Source organism: Phacochoerus africanus, chromosome 3 (genome assembly GCF_016906955.1).
Source record: "Phacochoerus africanus isolate WHEZ1 chromosome 3, ROS_Pafr_v1, whole genome shotgun sequence".
NCBI lineage: Eukaryota > Metazoa > Chordata > Mammalia > Artiodactyla > Suidae > Phacochoerus > Phacochoerus africanus.
In genome coordinates this window covers 89,413,140-89,438,059 of record NC_062546.1, presented here as the reverse complement: position 1 = coordinate 89,438,059, position 24,920 = coordinate 89,413,140, and the positions used below count along the sequence as shown (strand labels likewise).

The following is a 24,920-nucleotide window of genomic DNA, read 5'->3' as shown; positions in this document are numbered from 1 at the left end:
AGCTGTAACCACTGGCCTATGCCAGAGCCACAGCAACACGGGATCCGAGCCGTGTCTGCAACCTACACCACAGCTCATGGCAACGCCAGATTGTTAACCCACTGAGCAAGGGCAGGGACCGAACCCGCAACCTCATGGTTCCTAGTCAGATTCATTAACCACTGCGCCACGATGGGAACTCCTACTTCTTCCTTTCTGATTTGGGTTCCTTTTATTTCTTTTTCTTCTCTGATTGTTGTGGCTAGGACTTACAAAACTATGTTACATAGTAGTGGTGAGAGTGGACTTCCTTGTCTTGTTCCTAATCTTAGTGGGAATTCTTCAACATTTCACCATTGAGAATGATGTTAGCTGTGGGTCTGTTACGTATGACCTTTGTTATGTTGAGGTATGTTCCTTCTACGCCCACTTTCTTGAGAGTTTTTATCAGAGATGGGTGTTGGATTTTGTCAAAAGCTTTTTCTGCATCTGTTGAAAGGATCATATGGTTTTTGTTCATCAGTTTGTTAATGTGGTGTATCACATTGATCGATTTACGGATATTGAAAAACCTTAGGAAAAATCCCACTTGATTATGGTGTACAATCCTTTTAATGTATTGCTGGATTTAGTTTGCTAGTATCTTGTTGAGGATTTTTGCATCTATGTTCATCAGTGATGTTGGCCTGTAATTTTCTTTTTTTGTGGAGTCTTTGTCTGGTTTTGGTATAAGGGTGATGGTGGCCTCATAGAATGTGTTTAGGAATGTTTCTTCCTCTGTAATTTTTTGGAATAGTTTCAGAAGGATAGGTGTTAGATCTTCTCTAAATGTTTGATAGAATTCACCTGTGGGAGTTCCTGTCATGACTCAGTGGTTAACGAATCTGACCACGAGGTTGCGGGTTTGATCCCTAGCCTTGCTCAGTGGGTTAAGGATTCAGCATTGCTGTGAGCTGTGGTGTAGTCTGCAGACGTGGCTCAGATCTGGCATTGCTATGGCTGTGGTGTAGGCCAGCAACTATAGCTCTGATTAGACCCCTGGCCTGGGAACCTCCATATGCCGCGGGTGCAGCCCCAGAAAAAACAAAAACAACAACAACAACAAAAAAAGGAATTCGCTTGTGAAGCCATCTGGTCCTAGACTTTTGATGGAAGTTTTTAAATCACAGTTTCAATTTCAGTACTTGTCATTGGTCTGTTCATCTTTTCTATTTCATCTTGGTTTAGTCTTGGAAGCTTGTACTTTTCTAAGAATTTGTTCATTTCTTTTAGGTTGTCCATTTTATTGGCATATAACTGCTTGTAGTAGTCTCTTATGATCCTTTGTATTTCTGTGATGTCTGTTGTAACCTCCTTTTTCATTTCTCATTTTATTGATTTGAGTCCTCTCTTTTTTTCTTGATAAGTCTGGTTAAGGGTTTATCCACTTTGTTGATCTTTTCAATGAACCAGGTTTTAGTTTCACTGATCTCTTCTATAGTTTTCTCCATTTCTATTTCTGCTCTGATTTTTATGATTTCTTTCCTTCTGCTAACCTTGGGTTTTGTCTGTTCATCTTTCTCTAGTTGCTTTTGTTTATTTGAGCTTTTTCTTATTTCCTGAGGTAGGCTTGTAACTTCCCTCTTAGAACTGCTTTTGCTGCATCCCATAGGTTTGGGATTGCTGTGTATTTGTTGTCATTTGCCTCTAGGTATTTTTTAATTTCCCCTTTGATTTCTTCAGTGATCCATTGGTTGTTCAGTAGCATGTTGCTGAGTCTCCACGTGTGCCGTTTTTTTTGCAGTTTTTTTCTCGTTATTTATTTCTGGTCATATAGCATTGTGGTCAAAAAACATACCTGATATGATTTCAGTTTTCTTAAATTTACTGAGGCTTGATTTGTGGCCCAGCATGTGATCTATTCTAGAGAATGTTCTGGGTACACTTGAGAAGAATGCATATTGCTGCTTTGGGATGGAATGGTCTACAAATACCTATTAAGTCCATCTGGTTTAGTGCATCATTTAAGGCCTGTGTTTCCTTGTTGATTTTCTGACTAGATGATCTATCCATTGTTGTAATCGAGGTGTTAAAGTCCCCTGCTATTATCATGCTATTGTCATTTTCTCCTTTTAAGGTTGTTAGCAGTTGCCTTATGTATTGAGATGATCCTAATTGTTACAATTAACAATTGTAATTAATATTAATATTACAATTGTTATATCCTCTTCTTGGATTGATCCTTTGATCATTATGAAAAGTCTTTGTCTCTTATAATATTCTTTATTTTAATTCTACCCTTAGCCTAGGAACTTCCATATGCTACAGGTGCAGCTGTAAAAAGACAAAGGAAGAATAAATTTAATCCAGGAAGTGAAAGACTTGTATACTGAAAACTATAAGACAGTGATGAAAGAAACTGAAGACCGAAAAAATGAAAAGATATTCTGTGCTTATGGATTGGAAGAATTAATATTGTTAAAATGTTCATACCACCCAAAGCAATCTACAAATTCCTATCAAAAAATAAATTCCTATTGAAATTATAATGGTATTTTTCACAGAAGTAGGAAAAAAGCTTCTAAAATTTGTACAGAACCACAAAAGAGCCCAAATAGGCAAAGCAATCCTAAGAAGGAAGAACAAAGCTGAAGGCACCATGCTTCCTGATTCCAAACAGGTCTTGGCATAAAAAGAGACACAAGATCAATTGAACAGAATAGAAAGCCCAGATATAGACTCACAAATAAATAGTTAATTAATTTATGACAAAGGAGCCAACGATATACAATGTGGAAAGGACAGTATCCTCAATAAATTGTGCTGGGAAAATGACAAAAGTATGAAACTGGATCACTATCTTACACCATACACAAATATAAATTCAAAACAGATTAAAGACTTTAACATAAGACCTGAAACCATAAAACTCTTAGAAGAAATCATAGGCAGTAAGCCCCTTCATGTGAGTCTTGGTGATGATTGTTTGGATTTGATACCAAAAACAAAAGCAACAAAAATCAAAAATATGCAAGTGATGCTACATCAAACTAAAATGCATTTGCACAGCAAGGAAATAATTAACAAAGTGAAAAGACAACCTACCCAATAAGACAAAATATTTATAGATCATATAGCTGATAAGAAGCTAATATCTAAAATATATAAAGAGCTCATACAGATGAATAGAAAAAAAAAAAAAACCCAACCAAACACTCTAATTTTAAAATGGGCAGAGGGAGATCCTGATATGGCACAATGAGTTAATTATCCTATTCTATCCTTGTGGGTTAAGGATGTGGCATTGCTGTAGCTGCAGTGTAGGTTGTGGCTTCTGCTCAGATTCAGTCCCTGGCCTGGGAACTTCTGTATGCTGCTGGGGAGACCAAAAATGAAAAAAAAAAAAAAGAGGATCTGAATAGACATTTTTCCACAGAATCAAACAGGTATATGAAAAGATGCCCAACATTACTAACCATCAGGGAAATTCAAATCAAAATCACAATGAGATATCACCTCCTACCTGTTAGAATGTCTATTATCAAAAAGACAAGAAACTGGAGTTCCCGTCATGGCACAGTGGTTATCGAATTCTACTAGGAACCATGAGGTTGCAGGTTCAATCCCTGGCCTCTCTCAGTGGGTTAAGGATCTGGTGTTGCCATGAGCTGTGGTGTAGGTCGCAGACGAGGCTCAGATCCTGAGTTGCTGTGCTGTGGTGTAGGCCAGTAGCTGCAGCTCTGATTAGATCTCTAGCCTTCGAACCTCCATATGCCATGGGTTTGGCCCTAGAAAAGACAAAAAACAAAACAAAACAAAAAAAGCAGAAATAACATGTGTTGGCAAGGATGTGGAGAAAAGGGAACACTTGTGCACTGTTGGTGGGAATGTAAATTGCTGCAACTGCTATGGAAAAACCATACGGAGGCTATTCAAAAAATTAAACCTAGAGCTATCCTTTGAGCTAGTAATCTCATTTCTTTCTTTCTTTCTTTTTTTTTGTCTTTTTTTGCCTTTTCTAGGGCTGCTCCCCTGGCACATGGAGGTTCCCAAGGTAGGGGTCTAATCAGAGCTGTAGCCGCCAGCCTACACCAGAGCCACAGCAACGTGGGATCCGAGCCATCTCTGTGACCTACACCACAGCTCACGGCAATACCGGGTCCTTAACCCACTGAGCAAGGGCAAGGATCGAACCCGCAACCTCATGGTTTCTAGTCAGATTCGTTAACCACTGCAACACGACGGGAACTCCTAGCAATCTCATTTCTGGGGATTTATCCAAAGGAGGTAAAAACACTAACCTGAAAAGATTCATGCACCTCTGTGTTCATTACAGCAGTATTTATAATAGCCAAAACATGGAAGCAACCAAAGTGTCCATCAGTGGATGAATGGATAAAGAAAATATGAGATAGATGACAGATAGATAGCTATGTGTAAGATAGAAGTGTAAAATATGATGTGCACACACACACACTTCATGTGGATATGACGTCCGGCATGGTGACTATAGTTAATAATACTGTATTGTGTATTTGGAAGATGCTAGGAGAGTTGCTATATATATATATATATATATATATATATATTTTTTTTTTTTTTTTTTTAAAGAGAGTAGATCTTCAGTGTGCTCATTGCAAAAAAGAATGATGTGTGTTGGTATTGACTAGATATTGACTAGACTTACTGTGGTGACCTTTGCAAAATATATACAAATATCAAATCATTATTTCGAATACCTGAAACTAATATAGTATTCTATGTCTATTATATCTCAATAAAAAAATAAAAAGAGGGAATAAGGAACTATTTAATTTTAATCTAATAAATTTGAAAACCTAGATGAAATAGATACAATCCTGAAGAAATACAAAATACCCACAGTGGTTCCAGAAGAAACTTGAAGTGGTGGTGAAAGCCATTTCTGCCTTCCTCAAAGGCTTCAGTCACATGTTGTTTTGTGCATGTGAGTTCTACCAAACTTTCATTTTATTTGTTTTTGATAGGCAAGAAATAGATTTATTAGGATAGGAAGTTTGTGAGAGACGCAAGCAGGCAGGTAATGAAGCTCTACCTCTACCAAACTTTTAAAGAACAGAAAGCTTCCATCTTAAACAATTAGCAATGAACAAAAGGAACGGCACAGTACAACAGGTGCCCAGCTTATACAAAATAAAATAAAATGGTCATTTTCTACTTGGTGTCCTAAGGCTCGCTGCCTGACCTCCGTAAACTTTCATTTCCTTATCTAAGGACTTGGGTTCATATCTGCTACATCCCAAGTGGTATGAAGATCAAAGAAGATAAAAATGTGCAATGCTTGGTGCCCAGAGGTAAGCTCCTCCCTCCTTTCCTTTCCTTTCCTCTGCGCAAATCCAGGACTGTGGTTTTAAGAAGTCAAGACTCTTCAGAGAAGGGAGAAGTCATCCCAGGCTGAAATCATCTGTGAAAGTGTTAGAGTTCAGTTTTCCAGGGAAGCTGGCAATGCAGAGAGCTATGCTGGGTCTGCTGGGGCGAAAGGCAGGGGTTCTGCCTCCTGAGGACCTCTCTGCTTGGCTGAACCTGGAAGGACAGATGGGAAAATGCCAACTAAACTGAGCTCCTGCAGGGTGAGTTGGTAGGCAGAGGTCCAGGAACAGGTGGGCCAAGTCTCAGGGGAGGCCAGGAGAGGCTGGACAGGGAGATGTGCCCAGAGAAGAACAGCTGGCCAGCGCCCGGGCTGTCCTAAGAGAGGCCATAAACTAAGGTGACAGTGGCCACATTGTAACCTTCCCTGCAGCTGACCATGTGATGGAAATCTTCTGACAGCAAGCAAAGGGTTAAACTGCTTACCCTCCCCATTTTGTTGAGGAGGAAAGAGGCTAGAGGGGATTCCTAAGCTGTCTCTCCTGGGGGAGTCTGGGTAGGGGTGTGCTTTGCTTCAAAGTCCCTCTTTTGCGACATGGAGCCAGGTCTCGGGTGAAAGAGGAGTTATTTACAGTTGTGCAGTGGCCGGACCTGGGCCCTGTCAATATTTGGGATGGTTCAATCATTAACTAACCTCAGCCTTGTCCCTTGGTAGGTGCTGGGCCTGGGCTTGGCCACAGTCCTTGGGAACTGGAGCCTTGAGCCCCTCGCACTGCCTGCCTGCTGGGGGCTCTGTGGGGCTTCACCAGAGGGCAGGCGGGTGGCCGCGCCTGCCCTCCACTCAGGGAATCTTTCCAGGGTAGGTGTCCCCACCCACAGGGCTGCAGAGCTGTCTTAGGACCAAGTAAGCAAGTGCTTAGGGTGATAAAACAATTGGAGAAATGGGTTTCAGAAGAATCTGTCAAGAGAGAAAAAAGGCATTGAAAGTAGTCATCATGAGGAAGTCAAACTTTTTTTTTTTGCTTTTTAGGGCCATATTCGCAGCATATGGGGGTTCCCAGGCTATGGATCCAGTCAGAGCTGCAGCTGCTGGCCTACACCACAGCCACAGCAACACCAGATCTGAGCCGTGTCTGCGACCTACACCACAGCTCATGGCAACACTGGATCTTTAACCCACTGAGCGAGGCTGGGGATCGAACATGCATCCTCATGGATACTAGTCAAATTCGTTTCCTCTGAGCCATGATGGGAACTCCGGGAAAGTCAAAGTTTTGATGAACTTTATTGCACTTATTTTGTGGTTTGGCATTATTTTCATTTTAAATTATGTATGTAGTTCTTTGGTGGCACAGCGGGTTAGGGATCCAATATTTTCCCCGCAGCAGCTCGGGTTTGATCTCTGGCCCAGAAACTTCCACATACCAAGGGCAAGGCCAAAAATAAATAAATGAAATAAATTACGTATGTGCGGAAAGAAAACACATGATAATCTTTCTAGTGCTCCGATCACCTGGACCTATGCTATGGGCCAAGGACTGTTTCAGGCCCTTTATGTGCACTGTTTGATTAATTCTCTAAGCCATCCTTAGAGATACAGGCTCTTGTTCCCTCGTTTCACTTCTAGTAGGAAACTGAGGCTTGGCAAGTCAAAGTACTTTCTAAATGCACACAGTGAGTATGGACAGAATGGGAGAACTGCCCCCAAGTTTGTCTGACCCCAAGCGAGGACTGTTTAGTTATATCCATCCTGGAAAAAAGACATCAGCAGGAACTGGGGAGGGTTACTGGGGGCAGGTGGGGGTGACCTCCAGGTTCTGGCAGAGACTGGTGCTGAATGGGGCCAGCCCTGGAGATATGGGGTCCTGATGGCTGACACATCCCTGCTGTGTGGTCTCCAAGGATGCAGTTCTGGTCTTCTAATAAGTGACACAAAGGAGGCAGGGACAACATTTCGCTTGAGATAAGGTAAGATAAGCTGTGTGCTGGAACTGGGTGGCAGCAACTGGGCAGTAAGAAGGCCAGGTTGGCTCCAGGGAATCTATGTTGCCTGGGGGTCACCTCACCCTATGGGACACAGTTCTCAGTCTGGAGGGCAAGAAAACAGCTCACACGGCAAGCTGGTGGTAGATCTAGACCTGAAACACAGGTCCCCTGGTTTCTAGCTCATGTTCTGCACCCACTCACCACCTTCTATAATGAGTATAAGGGGTGGCCAAGGCTGTGGGAGCTGAGGTCCCATGGGACCCTCCATCAGGCGGGAACATGTCATACATATATATTGTTTTAAATCAGGATATTCATGTACATAGTTAAACAACCAAATAGTAGAGTCATTATCTGCCATCTGAGCTCTCCTCATTTACTCCTTTTTTCCTCTCTGTGCTGATTTAAGTCATTTTATTATTATTATTATTATTCCTTCAAGTTCACTAATTCTGTCTTCTCTTGTGTCCAATCCCCGTGAAATCTGTCTGATATTAATTTCAGATATTAAAGTTTTCAGTTCTAGAATGTCCATGTGATTTTCTTTGCATAATCCATCGCTCTGAAAAATTCTCCATTTTTTCACTCATTTTTTTCTCTATCTTATATTGTTATCGTTATTTTATTTATTTATTTATTATTTTTTTGTCTTTTTGTTGTTGTTGTTGTTATTGTTGTTGTTGTTGCTATTTCTTGGGCCGCGCCCGCGGCATATGGAGGTTCCCAGGCTAGGGTTGAATCGGAGCTGTAGCCACCGGCCTACGCCAGAGCCACAGCAACGCAGGATCTGAGCCGCGTCTGCAACCTATACCACAGCTCATGGCAACGCCGGATCGTTAACCCACTGAGCAAGGGCAGGGACCGAACCCGCAACCTCATGGTTCCTAGTCGGATTCGTCAACCACTGCGCCATGACAGGAACTCCGTTATCGTTATTTTAAATCATTGTCATCTTATGCCAACATCTGGATCTTCTATAGGGCTACATATATTGGCTTTTTCTATCTTGATTATTGGTTACATTTTCCTGTTTCTTCATCTATCTTATAGTTTTTACAGCATGCTGAACACTGTTTATAAAGTAACCAGTAACTGAAGAATACATATTTCTCCTACCAGAAAATGTTTCCGGAATTCCCGTCACAATTCAGCGGTTAACGAACCTGACTAGCATCCATGAAGACATGGGTTTCATTCCTGGCCTCGCTCAGAGGGTTAAGGATCCAGTGTTGCTGTGAGCTGTGGTATAGGTCACAGATGTGGCTCAGGGCTACAGCTCTGATTTGACCCCTAGCCTGGGAAACTCCATATGCTGTGGGTATGGCCCTAAAAGACAAAAAAAAAAAAAAAAAAAAAAGAAGGAAAAGACGTCCCCTCTCTGGTTAAATAAAGGTGAAGCTGGATGGCAATTTTAGTTAGAATCAGCATCCATCTGGTTTCAAATGCTTCCTGAGGAGGCTCTCTCAGCCTTGGACTGAAAGCCAGACAGGTCTGTCTTGCCTTCCCCAAAGATGCAGGAAGTTGTTCTTCTCTGCACAGTTTTAAACTCTGCTCCTGGGAGTTCCCATTGTGGCTCAGTGGTAAAGAATCTGACTAGTATCCACGAGGATTCAGGTTTGATCCCTGGCCTTGCTCAGTGGGTTAAGTATCCAGCATTGCCGTGAGTTGGTGTAGATCACAGACATGGCTCAGATCTGGCGTTGCTGTGGCTGTGGCAGGCAGCTACAGCTCTGATTTGACCTCTGACCTGGGAAATTCCATATGCTGCAGGTGCAGCTCTAAAAGGCAAATAAATAAATAAATAAGAAAAAACCCTCTGTTCTTCAGTTCCTCTGCCCTGCCCTGCCCTACCAATGCTCCTTCCAAATTCATCAATTTCTCCTTGCTTTTCTATCAGTTTTTGCCTCACATATTTTGACACTGTTTTTAGATGTATACATGTTAAATATCATTTTTATAAAAAGAATTGACACCTTTATCATTATGTAATATATTTTTTACACCTGATATTTTTTCTTGGTCTAAAGTCTGCTTTTTCTTTTTCTTTTTTTTTTTTTTAATTTTTTTGTCTTTTTGCTATTTCTTTGGGCCGCTCCCGCGGCATATGGAGGCTCCCAGGCCAAGGGTCGAATCGGAACTGTAGCCACCGGCCTACACCAGAGCCACAGCAACTCGGGATCCAAGCCGCGTCTGCAACCTACACCACAGCTCACAGCAACGCCGGATCGTTAACCCACTGAGCAAGGGCAGGGACCGAACCCACAACCTCATGGTTCCTAGTCGGATTCGTTAACCACTGCGCCATGACAGGAACTCCTGCTTTTTCTAAAATTAATATAGCTACTCCAGCTTTCTTTTGATTAGTGTTAGCCTGGTGTATCTTTCTCCAACCCTTTACTTTTAATCTATCTGTGTCTTAATATTTAAAGTAGACTTCCTCTGTTTTCTACTCATAGCCCTTGTTCTTCGTTTCTCTCTCTCTCTCTTTTTTGCCACACCCATGGCATGCAGAAGTTCCTGGGCCAGAGATTAAACCTGTGCCACAGCAGCGAGGTGAGCTGGTACAGCGACACCACCAGATCCTTAACCCATTGTGCTACAAAGGAACATCCTTTGTTTCTTTTTTCCTTCCAATATTTTTCTTTTTTCTCTGATTTTAATTGAGCATTTTATATTCTCTTTTTCTCCTCTCTTAGCATATCAAAAAGCAAAATTTTAGTTTCCCTTGAATCTGCAATATACATTTGCATTCAACCTAAGTCTTCTTTCGAATAACACATCAGTTCATAGTGCAAAAAACTTATAATAGATTGTTCCCAATTTATCTCTCCCAACTTTTATAACATTGTAGTCATTTCCCTTAACCATAATCTGTAACCACTATTATTATTTGCAACAAAATGTTACCTGTTAGATCAATTAAAAATAAGAAAATTTGAAGATTTTATTTTACCTTCATTTTTATTTCTTCTCTTCCTTTCTTTATGTACATCTGAGTTTTTGACCTATATACTTTTCCTTCTCTTTGAAAAATTTCTTCTAACATTTCTTTCTTTCTTTTTTTTAACAGCTGAGTATCAATTTATTAAAAAGTTGGGCTTAAGCATCCTCAGTGATGACTTCAACCTCGACTCCTGGTTCAATACTGATGGATGTGATCGGCTTAACAATCTCAGAAGGGCTGTGCAGGCCTATGAGTCGCTTGTGGATCCTCATCTGTAAACGATCCCAAGTCTTAGAACCTTCACCATAAGGGGTTTTTCTTGTAGTTATTCTCAGAGTCTTGGTGGGCATCCGCACTGGGCCCTTCACTTCGAGATTATTCTCCTTCACTCCTCTGATCAGGTCAGCACACACCTTCTCCAAAGACTTCACGTTGTGGCTGGTGAGGGTGATCCGAATCCGGTGAATCGCGACCTGGCTCCACTGGAGTCTTGCCGGTGTCCTTAAAGGCCATGTCTGCAGCATGGCTTCCTGACCGACTTGTTCCTCTGGGAGGGTGAACAGCGGGGAGCCAGGAGCGGACGCAGACGGCCCAGGGCTCTGCGACAGCGCGGGCTGCGTCTTCCTCAAAGAGTTTTCTAATATTTCTTGCAAGGCAAGTCTGAAGACAACTTCCCTCCATTTCTCTCCTGAGAAAGTCTTTATTTCTCCTTCACTTTTCAAGGATAAATTTCTGGATACAGAATTCTAGTTGGTGGAGATTTTGTTGTTGTTTTACAACTTTAAATATTTTGTATCACTCTTCTTGTTTGCATGATCTCTGAAGTTTGATGTAATTCTTTTCCACGTTTCTCTATAAGTTATTTTCCCCTTTAGCTTCTTCCAAATGCTTTGTCTTTGATGTCTGCAGTTTGAATATTAGTATGCCTAGATGTAGATTATTTTTTTAACTACTTACTCTCTGCTTATACTGCATTTCTGTTCTTGCATGTTGTCCACTTTTTCATTAGCGCCCATAGGATACACATATGACGTAGCATATACATATGCCACACCTGTGGTGTATGGAAGTTCCCAGGGCAGGGACTGAATTCAAGCTGCAGCTGTGACCTATGCCTTAGCTGCGGCAATGCCAGATCCTCAAATCCACTGAGCCAGGCTGGGCATTGATCCTGAGCCTCTGCAATTTAGGTCACAAGAAAACCCAGGCATACAACCCTGTCTTGAGCTTTCAAATCCTAAGATGCTTGCTCTGACTTGACCTATATTACTATTAGGAAAGTTCCTAAGCCACAGTTAATGGGGAAATTGGATGAACCAGCTGTTGGTTTCTCCAACCAGGGTGAAAGTAAATAGCAAAAAGCAAAACTGACCATGCCCATGCTCTCAGGCTAAATATTTGGCCTAATTTGGATGAATACTAGTTATGAACTCCTCCCTCACAGGCATGGTAACAACTCAGGGTGGTCTTAGCATCTAGAAGTCTATTTCCTTTGCCCCCACAGCTCCATTCGAGGTAATAGCAAAGGAAATGATAAAGGATCAGATTAATCAAGCCCTTTAAAGGACCCCTAAGGAGAGCAAGCATCACTTGATGAGAAGACTATAACAATGACTGAGCCCAGCATAGGGAACAAGGCTGAAGTGGTATAAGAGGTAACATCAATTGGCTTAAAGTCCAAGGGATGCTGAACTGGCTAAAAATAGTGAGGAGTAGAAGACCAGAGGTATGATATAATGGGATGGATTTATAATTCAAGGGGAACTCCCTAAGCTTACAGAACTGGATTATGAGGACTTTTGTCCATATAGCCCTTAACATTTTTCTTTTTTTTCCCACAGTGCAAGGGATCTCCTTTCGTCTTGTCCTCCTAGGGACGCTATTAAAAGATAGTTTCCATCAAAATTTGGATTCTGGCCACTTAACTAGCATCACTTACTGTAAAATGCTGGCTCCTAACATACCGTAGGAAGCAGGGAAGGTGGAGATGAGAGTCTCATAAGGGGTTAAGGAACAGCTACTTTAAACCCTTCATTAACCTTCAAGAATTCACAAAAACAACATTTTTGTTCCTCACATGCCTTTCAACAACTGCTGGCCTTCAGAAACTTAGTAACCTATGATTTCCCAAAGGCTTTACAAAGACTAGAGTACATAGAGAGAGCAGATTTTGGGGTGGAGGGAATGGGAAGGAAAGTTTGCCTCGTGACTTGCTTTCTCTGTCTCTGGCCATCTCCCTCTCAGAACACTCTATTTGGTGCCTCTTGGCATATGGCAGGACGGTATAAACCCCGGACTGGACTCTTGGCCCTATTAGACTCAGGAGGGCTGACTTTGAGCCACATGAGGTTGCTCAGGAGCTTAAATGGAATAACAGATGGGGAATCCTCCCTCACTTCATGTCCAGGATGCGTCTCAGGCTTGCACGCTCATTCACACACCCACGCTCCTTTCTGAGGCAAAGGAAACTGAATGAATTAGAAAGTGTAAGCTTGTTGCCACTTACCTTGTGAGTGCTGGTGTATTAGATTGGATCTCAGATGAGCCCCCAAAAGATGATGCTGGAAAGATGTTACCAGAATCTGGGTTCTTGTTCATGCGGTCAAAGAATGAACTCCGAGAACACACAGGCAGCAAGCAAGCAAAGTCTTGACTACAGGAAAGCAAATAGCTCCCAGGGTTGCTGGGAGAGGAGAGAAGAGCCCTCCTTCTCTATTGTTCTATAGGGATTTTTATCCCTTAAAGATGAGGGGGGGTACCTACATGGGGTCCAGAAAGATATGGTTTTCTCCCATTGGCCTTGCTCAATTACCTAGATGGGTCCTTGTCCTGTAGGAGAAAATGTCCCAATAAAATGTAGAAAGGAGAGACCCCGGCCATGATGACTAAGCAAAGTCTAGCCAACTGCCCCAACCAGTCCTCCCCCATGCATCTGCTTCTGTAAATTTGTTTCTGCATCTACTACCTTGCCTGATGTCACTCCAGTCCAACCAGCCAAGCTTGGACCCGGAAGACGTAGCCCATAAAAGCCTTGTGAAACCCTTCTTCAGGGCTCAGACTCTGGAGAGCGATCTCGTCTGAGCCTGCCGGCGTAATAAACCTGAGTTCTCCAACTCTCCAAGTGCTCGCTTGGTTTCTCACTGGGTAAAAGAGCTGATCCACTACAGCCACAGAGCTGCTGGAGCTGGTACCGCTACAGCCACGGGGCTGTCGCTAGAGCTGATACGCTGCAGCACAGGGCTGCTGGGTATCTGCCATAACAGTACAACAGGGTATTTAGGGGTGGAAATGTCCTGTAAATCTCAAGGTTTCTTTGCCCCTTTCTTCCCATAAACTGAGTCACAGGAGATTAGGGCTTAATGTCCGTCTGGGCATAGGTACATTCCCCATAGTAAACAAGGCCTGTGGGGCTGTTACTCCCTGGAGCCTTTAAGCCACAAATGTTAATCAATAGCCATATCAAAGAATGCATCAAAGCCCTTGCTCCTACACTGATTTATTATTCTGCCTCAGTTGGGTTCTGCTGCATAAGGATCCCCAACTGTGGTTTAATTACTAAATCCTCATTATGAACAATGAAAAGGAAAGGGACTTGACCCTCGCTAGTGCATTCCTCCATTGTGACCAGGCTTTTGCGGACTAAAAAAATACAACCTGAAAGTTGAGAGTTAAGTTTTACTTAGGGTGAAGTTAGAACTGGAGTCAAGCCCTGGAGACAGCATCTCAGGGGGCCCTGAAAAACCATTGAGCAGGTAAGGTGGAGGTGCCAGGATGTATGAGTTTTGCAACAAAAGGAAGGTAGTAGGAACAAAAGATTTACAGATAACCAGATTAACAGAAAATTAGTTTCTATGGGAAGATGTAAATGTATGGGTTTACTGGAGTCACTCCTTTGATATGCACCTCAGCTGTGGGCCAGTCTCCTTTGTTTCTTCCCAGAGTTCCCTCAGGGCTCACTGGCCCACCCTTGGGAGTGGTTGTTGTCACAGATGACCTTGACATCTTTTGTTTTGTCTGCTAACTACCGCCCAAGAGGCAGTATTTCAGATAGCTCTGAAATACTGTCCTCAAGAGGAAAGGGGGAAATATCAAGAATAAATCACACAGGTGAAGGGGGAGGTGCATGCAGCCATGCACACATTTTACAGCAGTTTGTTTCTGGTCTTGTGAAGATTGCTAACAGTCATAGACATCAGTCATCATTAAAGGATTTTAGTGATTTTTCTAGATATGAGGAGATGCAAGAATTGGGCTCATAAAATCTTCTCCCCAAAAATATCTAACTATCTGAAGGCCAGTTCTTCCAGTGTTCCCAGAGCACAGGGTGCCTCACTCCTGGTCTCCACTCTGAGTTCCACTGAGGGTGTGCTGCAGGTTGGCAGCTGCAGTGGCTCATGTTTTAACTCCATGTAGAGGCTGATGGCAAGTGCCAAATTTCAGTTCATACTTTTCTTGAATTTAAAAACCATCCCATGAAGGCCCCTACATTAGCTTTACCTGAACTGAGCCTGTTTCCACCACCTATATGTACATTAGAAGGGAGGAACTATCCTAGGGATGCTTACACAAAAACTCAGACCTCTGACTCAGTTTATAGCTGATTTTTTTTTTTTAAGGGCCTTACCTGTGGCATATGGAGGTTCCCAGGCTAGGGGTCAAATTAGAACTATGGCTGCCAGCCACAGCCACAGCCACAGCAATGCCAGATCTGAGCCATATCTGTGACCTACACCACAGCTCACAGCAACACTGGATCCTTAACCCACTGAGGAAGGCCAGGGATCAAACCCGCAACCTCATGGTTCTAAAACTGACAGTACTAACAGGCCTGACCCTAGCCAGAACATGAACTGAGACTTGAACCCAAGTGCTGGGACTCCAACCCAGGCAGAATCCAGATTGTGACTTGAACCCAGCCTAAACCCAGATTGGGACTTAAACCCATTGTTTTAAATTAGAATGACTCACCCTGTATCTGATGTTCAGGTTTTTCATGTCTCTGTGCAGAAGGAATTCAGTGAGAGACAAAGTAATAGGCAAGAAATAGATTTATTAGGATAGGAAGCTTGTCAGAGATGCAAGTGGACAGGCAAGGAGGCTCAGCTCCAAGGATTCAGTGGGCTACAGTTCTATCATCCAAAGGAAGTGGGGTCAGAAAAGACCACCTCTTCTTTTCTGGGAGTAGTAGCTCCTCCTTGGTATCCCGTAAGGTGTGTATTCAAATCAGCAGAAGAGTGGTCCTCAAACTCTTGTCCTTGGTCTGAATCTGATTGCAGGCCTCACCCCATCCCCCACCCAACGAGTTGAGGCAATTCTCTCAAATCCACTAGTAAAGCAAGCCTGCCTTGTTCTGATGGCTTTTTTGAGCAGTTTATTAATTTACAGTGATTTCCCAAAGTCCCCTAGATTTCCCTCTCTTATCTGAGATCCTCTACTGGGACTTCTAAAACTACCTGTGCCTACTCCAACCCTATTAGTTCCTAGTCGGATTTGTTTCCACTGCGCCTACAGTCCCCAGCCTCTTTTTTTTTTTTTTTTAAATGAATTAGACCAAACTGCTAAATCTTTGTCCTCTGGCTGTTCTGCCCAGAAGGGCAAGTTGTCAATATCTATATTGACTCTAAATATGCCTATTCAATCCTACATGCCCCTGGGGTTATCTGGAGGGGAGAGGAATGCTGACCTCAGGGAATAAACAGATTAAGAATTGGGGGGGGGGGTAGGCGATTATGTGTTGCTGGAGGCTATACTCCTGCCAAAGGAGGTAGGGGTTATTCACTGCATAGGTCCTCAAAAAGAAGTAGGAATTATAAGAGGAAATAACAGAGCAGACATGACAGCTAAACAAGCAGTAGAGGATGGGGACAGACTTCAAATGACACTTCTACCAGCTCTCCCAGACCCTAACTCATGCACTCCCACCTACACCCCAGCAGAGAGGGGAAAAGCTTTGAGATGGGGCTATTTTTAAAGACCAGAATACCCAAGGTAGATGGATAATGGCCATGGGCAGCTGTTCCTTCCATCAGCTCCTGCTCTGTACCATTCAGGAAACCCACCAGAGGACACATTATGGGTAGGGAGGCCTAGAGCAATGGCTCATAAATCCATGGCTGCCCCCAGTTTCCCTAGTCTCCTTCCACAGGTGGTTGCAGCTCAACCTATCTGCCTTCAGAATAAGCCAACTCTCACCCACCCCAAAGTCATTGGAGTGACCCCCACCCAGCATAGAGGCACATATCCAGGTCACAAGTGGCAAACTGAATTTACAGCAGTGTTCTGGGCACAAGGAAATCCTAGATGTTTGCTGGTTTTGACACCTGGATGGAGGTACTTCCCACCTGAACCAAGACTGCCTTGGAGTCTCTAAGGCCCTGCTCCAGAGAATAATCCCTTGGATTGGGCTCCCCAAGTCCATCCAGAGTGACAGTGGGCCCACCCTTGTTCCCAAGTTACTAAGGGAGTCTTTAGTGCTCTGGGAATTAAATTGGGTTTACACCCCACTTGGAAACCACAATCCTCAGGAATAGTAGAACAAATCAAACCCACCAAAGAAACTTAGCCAAGCTATGTCAAGACACTCATCAACCCTGACCCCCTTTCTCCCCACAGCATTTGTGAAAATGTGAATAGTCCCTAAAGGAAAGATCATGTCGAGTCCATGTGAGCCCATATACAGGAGGCACATTCCTGAAGGACCCAGCTCCAAGACCAACCTTAGGGATGTGGACCAAGAGAATATGCCTTACAGAGAGGGGGGAATAATCACAGCTTTACACCATAGAGCGATATGAATGAACTTCCCCTTCTGACATGGTTGTGCATCTTTCTTCCGATGAGAATTGGGTTTATTTGAAAACCTGGAAGGCTGGAAATCCACAAGACCAGTTAGACTCCAAATGGACAGGACCTTATCTACTCATCCTGACCATTTGTTCTGCCCTAAAATTATGGTGCACAACTCCATGGCCCCACCATACCAGAGTGAAGACAGCATCTATGTCTGAGGATGAAATTACTGAGCCACCCACTCAATACATTTGTGAACCTGTCACAGACCTTAAATTGCTTCTCAAAAGGATGAACTTCCCAACAGATAAGTAATGTAGGGATTGGCTTAGTAGTTGGCCTTGCCATTGCTGTTGTCTTACTTGTTTTCTGCCATTCTGCCAAACATCTCATCTGTCCATGTTGGATGTGAATGTTGGAAGTAGGGTGAGTAGCCATTCTTGTCTATTCTTTCTTATCTTCTCTGCTCTCTTACAGCTGTCCATGCAGAATAGGAATTTAGTACAATTGTAAATTTCTCCAGGATTATAGCCCATGGACAAAATCTATCCCAGCGCTGGTCCATCACCCCGACCCACACAGTGTTGCCTTTAGATTAAAGGTATTACATTTTACCCCTAAGAATGACCACCTCACTCTCTCTCACCATGGCTCACAGGTCTGCTAAACTTACCCCTTTTGAAGTTCATGTCCCATCCCTAATGTGGCTTCCCTGCTTGGACCTCACCCCTTGCATTAATATCTCCAATGAAGACAAAACACTCACTGAAGTGCCATCTCTCTGACCCATCTCACTGCCACTGCTCTTCAAAAGCTCCTACCAAGGTGAGAAACCTGTAATAACATCCTGGAGCTGCTCTGGACTCTGAGCAATTCTTCTTCCATGACCTCACAATTTTTGTGTTCCAGGATTGACTCCTATGGAAATCTCACCCATCGGTGCCCTCTGCACTGACTCTATGGATACACACAGGGACCAGATGGGAGGTGTACTTATTGGGAAGGGACGAAGCTGGTTGTCTGATATTTAGTATATGGCTCTCCTGAGGCTTGGGGAAAATCCACCAGTCAGGAAGCCCCCAGTGACCCCCCCATGCAGGTGGGCCTCTCTCCTCACACTGCAAGGACACCCCCTCTTGGGCTGGTCTCTTACAAAGATGGTTCAGCTCCTTAGAAGTGCACTAGGCATGTGCTTCCTCTGGGTACTTGTTCCTTTGGAGCCCAGGGGTAAACCACTTGGCCCATCAGGACAACCCTAACTCCTTTGGGGGTGGGGTCTAGCCTACCCTTGCTTAGATGATGCCCAATTTGTGTGCAATGCACACTAGGCTGGCTAAGTTCTAGGAACCTGGGTATAACTGTTCATAACATCACCCAGACCTGAGTTTAAAGGGCATTAAGCACAATAAAAGGGCAATAGACTCATTCTGGTATGAGTAGGGATTGCTCTTGGACTGGGTGTCCCCTGGGGAGGTTCTGCATACCATGAAGTCACTGTACAAAACCTCACATGGGTCCTTGAGGACTTGTCTAAAAACATGGGGGATGCCTTACAGGAACCCCGTATTTCTCTGGACTCATCACAAATGTTCTTGGCAATAGGCTAGCCCTTGACAATTCTCTGGCTGAGCAAGGGGGAGTCTGTGCACTGATTAATAACCCCTGCTGCACATATGTCAATAACTCTGGTCAGGTTGAGGTAACAATAAAAGAGATATATGAGCAAGCTCAGTGGTTACAGTTACACCACACATGTGGAATTGAGCATTTGTGATCAGCACAAAGAACCATTGCGGGGGTGCCCTGACTGCCAGGCTCCTGCAGGGAGGGCTGCCCTGTGCCTGCTCGCCCACCTGGGAAGGATCTGCCCATGATTTTCTGAGCCGAGAGTCTGACTTTGTTCTGTTTCACATACAAGTTATTTCTGTATGTCTTTAAGATATGCTAAATTTTCTGGGAATATAACAATGATGCGAATCTGGAAAAGCTTGTTTTCATAGTTATTCACAAATTTACTAAGAATTCTCTGACATGTTGGAAAGTTGAATCTCCTGGCTCAGAGTTTCTGAATTGTCAGTAAATGCACCAGGATTTGTTACCACAGTAATGTGAATTACATACAAAGATGCCTCTTTGCCCTCATTTGAAAACATTAAATATAAAGGTTGAATCATATCAAATGTTACCCATCTTAAATCTAAACTGAAGGAAAATTTAAGCAAACATCTGGTAATTTAGTGTAGTTGAAGCCAAGTACTCACCTGTTAAATTATGTATTATTTCATTAGAATGTATTATCTTTAATTATCCTCTCTAGTGTAACTATAACTGCATAGATACACACATATATATATAATTACACATTTCCCCCCTTTTTTGGCCGCAACCATAGCACCTGGAATTTCCCCGGCCAGGGGTTGAATCTTCCTCGCATCTGCAACCTGCCACAGCTGTAGCCCCAGATCCTTAACCCACTGTGCCAGGCCAGGGATTGAACTGGCAATGCCACAGAGACAAGTTGGGCCATTAACCCACTGTACTACAGGGGGAACTCCACGTAATTATACCTTAATTGTATCTGTAGAGAAGTTACGTAATCTCTGCATCTGAATTCAGGAGGTGAAGAGAGTGTTACAAAATACTTAATATAAAAGGGGTGAGGGTCTGATGGGCTGACAGAACCCCCATGACATAGCACTTCATTCCTACTAAGGTGCTAGAATAAAAAAGACAGACAATTGGAGTTCCTGCCTTGGCACAGCGGAAACAAATCTGACTAGGAACCGTGAGGTTGTGGGTTCGATCCCTGGCCTCGATCAGTGGGTTAAAGATCCAGTGTTGCCGTGGCTCGGATCCTGCGTTGCGGTGGCTGTGGTGTAGGCCAGATACTCTAGCTCCAATTCGATCCCTAGCCTGGGAACCTCCATACATATGCTGTGGGCATAGTCCTAAAAAGCAAAAAAGCAAAAAAAAAAAAAAAAAAAAAAAAGACAGACAATAACAAGGGGAGAAATTGAAATGGAATGGGAACTTTCAGCAGTGCTGGTGGGAATGTGAAATGGCATTGCCATTTTGGAAAACTGCCTGGCGGTTCCTCAAAATGTCAAACATGGAGTCACCACATAATTCAGCAGATCCACTCCTATGTATAAACCCAAGAGAAAGAAAAACACATGTTCACACAAACCCTTGCACATGCATGTTCATAACAGAATGATTCACAATAGCCAAAAGTGGAAACTACCCAATGACAATCAACAGGTGAACAGAGAAGAGATTCCCACAATGTAGTCCATCCACACAATGGATTATGACTCGGCCATGAAAAGGAGTGATACTTGCTGCAACCTGGATGGACCTTGAAAACATGATGCTTAGTGGGAAGCCAGACCCAGAAGGACACTGTCTTAGTCTGCTTGGGCTGCCATGACAAAACACTAGGCTGGGGGCCCAAACAACAGAAAAGTGTTTCCTGCAGTTCTGGAGGCCAGAAGTCTGAGATCAGGGTGTCAGGATGATCATGTCCTGGTCTTCTCCTGTGTCCTTACAAGGAGGAAGGGGCAAAGGAGCTCTCTGGGGTCTCTTTAATAAGGACTCTGACTCCATTTTATGGGGGCTCCACCCTCATGACCTTATCACCTCCTTAAGGTCCCATCTCCTAGATCCATCACCTTGGGGGTTAGGTGATGAGGTATATTATATTATTATTATTATTTTGCTTTTTAGGGCTGCACATGTGGCATATGGAAATTCCCAGGCTAGGGGTCAAATCAGAGCTGCTCTGCCAGCCTACACCACAGCCACAGCAACTCCAGATCTGAGCCATGTCTGTGACCTGCACCATAGCTGGCAGCAATGCAGGATCCTTAACCCACTGAGTGAGGCCAGGGATTGAACCTGCATCTTCATGGATACTAGTTGGGGTCATTATCACTGAGCCACAATGGGAACTCCCATATAGTATATTATTTTTTTTAAATAACCTTTTGGGAGTTCTCCTGTGGTATAGTAGGTTAAGGATTCAATGTTGTCACTGCTGTTGTACGGGTTTGATCCCAACTTCCATATGCTGCAGCCACAGCCAAAAAAAAAAAAAAAAAACCCAGCACTTTCAGGGCTCCTATATGTTATGTGAAAATCATATTTCTACCATGAGGGTTTTTGTTTTTGTTTTTTGTCTTTTTTTGCCATTTCTTGGGCTGCTCCCTCGGCATATAGAGGTTCCCAGGCTAGGGGTCCAATTGGAGCTGCAGCCACCGGCCTACGCCAGAACCACAGCAACTCGGGATCCGAGCTGCGTCTGCAACCTACACCACAGCTCACAGCAACGCCGGATCCTTAACCCACTGAGCAAGGCCAGGGATCGAACCTGCAACCTCATGGCTCCTAGACAGATTCGTTAACCACTGAGCCACGAAGGGACCTCCCATGAGGGTTTTCTTTTCCGTTTTTTTTTATTGGTCTTTTTGCCTTTTCTAGGGCTGCTCCTGCGGCATATAGAGGTTCCCAGGCTAGGGGTCCAATCAGAGCTGTAGCTGCCGGCCTACGCCACAGCCACAGCAATGCGGGATCCGAGCCGCATCTGCAACCTACACTACAACTCAGGGCAATGCTGGATCCTTAACCTACTGAGCAAGGCCAGGGATTGAACCCACAACCTCATGGTTCCTAGTCGGATTCGGATTCATTAACCACTGAGCCACGACGGCAACTCCTACCATGAGGGTTTTTTTTTTTTGTCTTTTGTCTTTTTTGTTGTTGTTGTTGTTGCTATTTCTTGGGCCGCTCCCGCGGCATATGGAGGTTCCCAGGCTAGGGGTCTAATCGGAGCTGTAGCCACCTGCCCACACCAGAGCCACAGCAACGCGGGATCCGAGCCGCGTCTGCAACCTACACCACAGCTCACGGCAACGCCGGATCGTTAACCCACTGAGCAAGGGCAGGGACCGAACCCGCAACCTCATGGTTCCTAGTCGGATTCGTTAACCACTGCGCCACGACGGGAACTCCCCATGAGGGTTTTTAAGCTACTGGAGGTGCTCCAGCCCAGTGTCTCCCAAGGATTGACTACAGTGCTTTCCGCTTCACCTGACAGCCTCAGGGTGAGAGGAATCCAGCTGCAGCCCAGCCCTGGCATCCAGGGCTACGGTCAGTCAGCCCCTACCTCAGGACTCAGGTGGGCTTCCCTGGGCACCCACAGCTGAGGGCTGCCAGACCCTGTTCCCAAACTCTGTCCTAGATTTTAATCTGCATCCTTCACCATCATGAACCCATCATATAAGGGCTTCGGGGAGTTCTGGGAGCTCCCAAGGAAAAAGAAGCAGGGGCAAGGGTCTCTGGGGCCCCACCTCTGCAGTGGGGATAAGAAGTGAGGGGAATCCGAAGGGCCCCCTTACCAGGAGAGGTGAGGGAGCTCCTGGGTTGTAGTTAAACTGAGTCCAGGGCCTTCCCGGGTAGGGGGCATCCTAGCCGCTGTGGATCACGAAGAAGCTGGCTCCTTCCTCCCCTCTGTTCCCAGGCCTGATCCCTGGCTTGTGTGAAATTCCCTAGAACTGAATCCGCTGGAAATGCCCCAAAGCTGTGGCCTCCTGAGCCTCCAGGGAGGGTAATGGGAGTGGGGGAATACATGTCCACAGAAAGGTGCTTCTGTCAGAACAAAGCCTAGGTCGGCCACCACTCTGTGTGCTAGAGCAGGAATGTGAGAGCCAGGCTCCTTTCCCTCCAAAGACACAGAGAATACATAGGCACTGGTACTGGACTCCCATACAACATTAAAACCCTTTCTCAGGGCAGCCCTTCTGGTGAGAAACACCACCTAAATCCTATTAATGGGGCAAGGGGTGGCCTGGGTGGGGTGGGGAGAGTGGAAAAGTAACCCAAGGACATGCCCTCCCTGCAGCACCCCCAGGGGAGCCCAGGTGGAGATGGACCCCTCAAGTCAGAGCCCTCACAGCCCTGACACCCACATCCTAGTCCTTTGGGGGGCAAATACCTGAGTACCCCCAGTACTTGCCTACACTTGCTGCAGTTAGAGCTGCCCCATCTTCATGGCCCAGTTCTCACCCCTCCCAGTGGGCCTCCTGGGGGCTAATGGGATGGGGTGTCCATGGCAGGAGCAGGGGTCCCAAATGGGAAAATGAACCCTTCCCATCAATGCAGAGAGCCTCGGCCGCCTGGCTAGGGCCCAAGTAGGGTCCATATGACTTAATTTGGTAACAGTCTATAAGGGGATGGTCGTCTCTGCCTGTGGGGTGAGTGGAGGGAGTGCTTAGAGCCCCAGCACCAGCTCCGTGGACAGCACGGCCCTTGTGGGCCTGGACCATGCTCTCATCCCCCCAACACAGCCTGTCAGTCATGATGTGACACTGGCTCCTGGGCATCCGTTACAAGGAGCCCAGAGGCAGTACCTGGCCCCAGATCAGACTTGCCTTGTCACAGGCAGGGGGCATAATAGCTATTAGGGCTTTGCTTTGTATCCAAAAAACAAACTGAGCCTCTAGAAGCTGGTCTGCGCTATGGTCTTGAAACCCAAGTGCAAAGCAAGAGCTCCCACTGGACACTGGCTTGGAGGCTTCTGTCCAAGAGCTGACCATACCATTGCTTCCTGCTTCACCCCTCCAGGTCTCCCTGGTGGGCACAGCTGGACCCACGCTCCACAGGCTCCCCAGCCCAGAGCCTGAAGGACTGACGCTGGCAGGACCTGGTGACAGAGGGGTCACTCCACCAATGCTGCTCAGCTCCTCCTCCCCAGTGACCAGGAGATGGAAGGCCAGTAGAGTCTGAGGCCTGGCACAGGCAAAGCTTGACCCACCCCTTCCACAGGACCCCTGTGCAGTCCTGCTGACTCAGGCCCATGGTCTGCACCTCCCAGTGACAACACTCCAGGTGTGGATGTCAGCATATGTATACAAGCTGCCCCAGGCCCTCTTCCAACACAGTGCGCCCCCATCCCTGCTTCTCCCTGATGACAGCCTGGACCCCGAGTGTTCTGGGCAGGAAGGGGGTCTGTCCTGCCGCCCCCTGGGGACCCAGACACAGGGCTTGGGGGCTGCTGGGCCTTGAGGTCTGGATGCTTCCAGGTTAGGATGAACCTGCCACTGCCCACTGGAGCCTCCAAGGAGACAGGTGGACCTCTCAAAATGAGTCCATCCCTGGGCTCTGCTGTGAATCTGCACGGATTTGCTCTCCTGACCTTGAAGTAAAATCTGCCGGAAATGGGACTTGTGATTCCCCTAAGGACAGCGTTCTGTGAGATTTCCACAAGACCTCTTTCTATCCTGTTATGAGCAAATTACTAGTCAGTCCTTGCTTCTATCACCCCATGAGCAGACTGAGAAGCTGAGGCTCTGAGAAGCTGAGTGACCCACCCAGAAGCACAGAGGTGGGGCCACAGAATGGGTCTGCACATGCCGTCCATATGGGGTGACTTCCTACTCCTGGCAGGTTCTATGTTCCCCCTCTGAATGGACCAGATCAGAGTCTTCTCTTAGGGGGATTCCTGATATAAAACCTTCCTTTGATGGGATTTGTCTTACAATCCAGCTGTGGGATCACCTGGGAGGCTTCTCTGCCTGAAGTGGGTTCAGCCTCATGTCAGCAAGGCAGCTTTCCTGGGTCACACTCACCACCTGCTCATCCATTCCCAGCAGAGACCCAGAAAATCCCCTTAGTCTCTGTCCCCATGGTTTTGCCTGGGTGCCCACTCACCTCCCGCCTGGTCCCTCCCTCCTGTGTCTCCAGCAGGGTCATCAGGAGCTCCCACTAGTCTAGGGCAGGCTGTTTGCTCCCTCTTGAAGAAGCATCCGTGGTATCAGGAGGAAGAAGCAAGAGATTCTCATGGGGCTTCTGTCATGCAGCACAGCAGCCAGACCCACCTATTGACCTTGTCACTGGATGA

At 45.3% G+C, this 24,920-nt stretch overlaps 1 pseudogene; it reads right to left on the bottom strand.

Annotated features, from left to right (window-relative positions):
• Window positions 1–10,389: 10,389 nt before the first annotated feature.
• Window positions 10,390–10,747, bottom strand: LOC125122159 (40S ribosomal protein S20-like; annotated as a pseudogene).
• Window positions 10,748–24,920: the final 14,173 nt, after the last annotated feature.